Source organism: Aethalodelphis obliquidens, unplaced genomic scaffold (assembly GCF_003676395.1).
Source record: "Aethalodelphis obliquidens isolate GAN/ISIS:26980383/991018 unplaced genomic scaffold, ASM367639v1 scaffold46, whole genome shotgun sequence".
Lineage (NCBI taxonomy): Eukaryota > Metazoa > Chordata > Mammalia > Artiodactyla > Delphinidae > Aethalodelphis > Aethalodelphis obliquidens.
Window position 1 is genome coordinate 1599118 of NW_020837990.1, and position 4329 is coordinate 1603446.

The window sequence follows — 4329 nt, forward strand, 5'->3', positions numbered from 1 at the left end:
TGTGTGTGTGTGTGTGTGTGTGTGTGTGTAGAGTGCTCTCTCTTCCTCTTCCCAGAAGCCGCCAATCCTATCAGATTAGGTCTCCACCCTTATGAGCTTATTTAACCCTAAGTACCTCCTAACAGTCCCATTTCCAAATACAGTCACGTTGGGTATTAGGGCTTCACTGTATGAGTTTTGGGAAGGACACAATTCACTCCATAGCACCCTGACCCCAGATGTGCCTTAAACTTTTCAGTGACATGAAGCAATAATTGCTTCTGCTTATTTTCTGCCTTAAACCGGAAAACATCACAAGGAGGTTCACCATGGAGCTGGCAAAGGAGGGTTTTATTGGTCCTGGCATTGATGTACCTGCCCCAGACATGAGCACGGGCGAGCGGGAGGTGTCCTGGATTGCTGACACCTATGCTAGCACCATAGGGCACTATGATATCAACGCCCATGCCTGTGTTACCAGTAAGCCCATCAGACAGGGTGGAATCCACGGACGGATCTTTGCTGCTGGTCATTCCATGGGATTGAAAACTTCACCAATGAAGCTTCTTACATGAGTATTTTAGCAATGACACCAGGATTTGGAGATAAAACATTTGTTGTTCAGGGATTTGGTAATGTGGGCCTGCCCTCAATGAGATATTTACATCATTTTGGTGCTAACTGTGTTGGTGTTGGTGAATCTGATGGGAACATATGGAATCCAGATGGTATTGACCCAAAGGAACTGGAAGACTTCAAATTGCAACATGGAACAATCCTGGGCTTCCCCAAAGCAAAGATCTATGAAGGGAGCATCTTGGAGGCGGACTGTGACATATTGATCCTCGCTGCCAGCGAGAAGCAGCTGACCAAGTCCAATACACCCAGAGTCAAAGCCAAGATCATTGCTGAAGGTGCCAACGACCGACAACTCCAGAAGCTGGTAAGATTTTCCTAGAGAGGAACGTCATGGTTATTCCAGATCTCTACTTGAATGCTGGAGGAGTGACAGTATCTTACTTTGAGTGGCTGAAGAATCTGAATCATGTCAGCTATGGCTGTTTGACCTTCAAATATGAATGGGATTCTAACTACCACTTGCTCATGTCTGTTCAAGAGAGTTTGGAAAGGAAATTTGGAAAGCATGGTGGAACTGTTCCCATTGTACCCACAGCAGAGTTCCAAGACAGGATATTGGGTGCCTCTGAGAAAGACGTCGTGCACTCTGGCTTAGCTTACACCATGGAGCGCTCTGCCAGGCAAGTCATGCGCACAGCCGTGAGGTATAACCTAGGCTTGGACCCGAGAACAGCTGCCTATGTCAACGCCATCGAGAAAGTCTTCAGGGTTACAATGAAGCTGGTGTGACCTTCACATAGACCGGACGGGACTGCGGCTGACTGCTTCACTACCCTCCTCACCTCTTCATCTGCAGACCTATCACAAGTTTACATGTAACCACAGAAATCCCTCTCTCATGACTTAATAGATAACGGACACCATTTTCAACAAGTCAATCCAAATCAGCCCCTTAAGAAAAAAAGTTAGGGGATCATATATAAGCTAGTAAGTGATAGTAGATATTAGCTATGTCAGAGAGCCATTTGGGCATTTTGCCTTTAAATAAAGTCTTTTCCCTCTGCCTGTGCTGCCTTTGCTCCATGGCTGTTTCCCAGCACAGTCAGCTGTAGCCCTGGGAAAACTCCTTTTGTCCAAGAGCAGTCAGTCCCTTGCCACTTCAGCTCGGGACAGATCTATCAGGTGCTTTGACACGTTTAAGAAGCAGGTATATGGCATTTTCAGGAGGTAGCATGGTCCTCAAGTGAGTTATTGGTATTTCACAGCAGCAAAATAACTCAGTTTTACAGGTTACAAACAAAAAAACCTTTCTCTGTATGCATTTTATTCTTTTAGAATAAAATAAGTACATGCTGCTGTAATAAAATTGCCTTTAATCACTTAACAAGCCTAAACTTGACTCAAGCAGTGAATGTCTGTAAACAAATAAATGAAAAAAGCTAGTATTTTTATAACATAAAGCACTCTCATTTATAACTTATCAATTGCATATTGTCATCCAGCAAAAATAAAAAGCCTAGTAGACCATTAAGTTATCTTCATACCTGCAAACGATGGAGGTTATTTTTGTTAAGACTGTCGGAATTTACTAACCACAATTATGACATATAGTCCAAAGAACACAGTAACCTCCTTATAATGTTAATTAATTGTCCTCTTTTGAAGATCTATTGTGTTGACTAATTGAACAATAATTCAAGTAGAGTGCCCCAGAAGAAAACCACTTGGGCTCCGTCTTTGGCGGCTCTGAGCATTGCCAATGGCCCCGCCTAGCCCTGACTTTGTGTCGTCATTTAGAGCCCTCATCTTCTGCGCACGGCTTCATTCCCAGTGGGCTGGAAACAACCTGGGGTTGTGTTTTCTTTGGGAGTTGTTTGGCCAGGGGCTTTTGAACAGTAGTGTCCCAATGAGGTACTAGATATTATTTATATAAGAATGAGCTTCTTTTTTTAACAATAATATCCTTTCAGAAATTTCTAACTACTTTGTAACTGCATGACTTAACCTGGTGACAAAAGCAGTTATTAAAAAGCCTATCTTGGGCTTCCCTGGTGGCACAGTGGTAGAGAGTCCGCCTGCCCATGTAGGGGATGCGGGTTCGTGCCCCGGTCCGGGAAGATCCCACATGCCGCGGAGCGGCTGGGCCCGTGAGCCATGGCCGCTAAGCCTGCGCGTCCGGAGCCTGTGCTCCGCAACGGGAGAGGCCACAACAGTGAGAGGCCCTCGTACCGCAAAAAAAAAAAAAAAAGCCTACCTTTTACAGAAAGAAAAAACAAAAAAAGGAGGAAATTCTGGCATATGTTATGACATGGGTGAACCACGAGGACATCATGCTACTGAAATAAGCCGGTTGCAAAATGACAAATATTGTATGATTCCCCTTATATGAGGTTCCTAGGGTAATAAAATTCATAGAGACAGAAAGTAGAATGGTGATTGGGAGAGGCTGGGGGAAGGGGGAAATGGACAGCTATTGTTTAATGGGTACAGAGTTTCAGTTCCGGGAAAATGACAAGGTTCTGAAGATGGTTATATAGCAGTGTGGATGTACTTAATGCCACTGAACTTAAGAAAAAGTTAAATGGTAAACTTTTTTTTTAACAGGAAAGTTTATTTTAAATTTGACAATCACACATTTGCAAATGGTAAACTTCACGTTATGCGTATTTTACCATAATAACAAAAAGAAACCTAACCAGTACATAGATCTCAAACCCAAATCGTTAGACTCCAAACCGTGTCTCCTTCCATCACTTGTGCTCTCCAGCTCAAACGCCCTGCACATCATTTGTGCTTAATAAAAATCAGGTGAACAAGTGAATTAATACATAAATGAATGAATGCATTAATGTTTATTTTTAGTTAACCTGCGGGCTTTTCATCTCCTGGCAAAAAGCAAACGTTTTAATTTGTAGTCCTTAACAGTCTGGAAAGTATCATGAAAGTTCAACCCAGTTTCTTACTTCAGGAAGCCTAGAGGCATGTCCCTACCACATACCTGAAGTTCACACTGACATGTCCACATTTAGCACAGGAGAGTTTATTTGCCTGTGTATGTATATTTCGAGTGTGACCTTGGAGTAGAAACACCTTGAAGGCAGACACACTTTTCTTTGTATCATTCACAATAGCTAGTTCAGGGAGTTTGTACACTCAGCTGCTACCCCAGAGCCCTGGTAAACATGGTAGCTGGGCAAAAGTAGCTTTGAGACAAGCTCTGGGCTTTACTTCACTCCCTCACCAAGCCCTGGTGACGTTTACATTCTAGATGTTTAGATGTCATCGTCATTGCCACCACTCTGATTAAGGCCATTATCTGTCACCTGACCCCTTGCAGGAGCCTCCTAACTGGTCTCCTTCTTTCTCTCTTGCACCCTCCCCTACATCCTTCCGTTCCCCACAGAGCAGCAAGGCTTTGAATCTGATTATGTTCTACCCTGGCTTAAAACCTTGAATGACTTCCCGCTGTGGAAGGATACAGACAAAATCTCCTAACTTGGCCTAGTTGGTCCTCATATGTTCTATCATCCCTTGTAAACAGTCAAGCCTCATGCAGAACCACCTCCTATATCCTCTCTGGGCTGCAGCCAGATGCTCTGGGTCTGATATTGACCAGGGTTCTTGGCCTTCCCCAGTCAATAGAAATTGACTAGAGACCAGGCAAGAAATTCAGGCAAGGCTTTATTGGGGCCCCTGCTTCAGCGGGGTGGGGGGGTCTGAAAACTGACGGACAGGACGGCTTGCCTGCTCCCTGACCCGGGGGGGGGGGGG

At 44.3% G+C, this 4329-nt stretch overlaps 1 pseudogene; it reads left to right on the forward strand.

Moving 5' to 3' along the window:
• Positions 1 to 275: 275 nt before the first annotated feature.
• On the forward strand, positions 276 to 1358 carry LOC113606953 (glutamate dehydrogenase 1, mitochondrial-like; annotated as a pseudogene).
• Positions 1359 to 4329: the final 2971 nt, after the last annotated feature.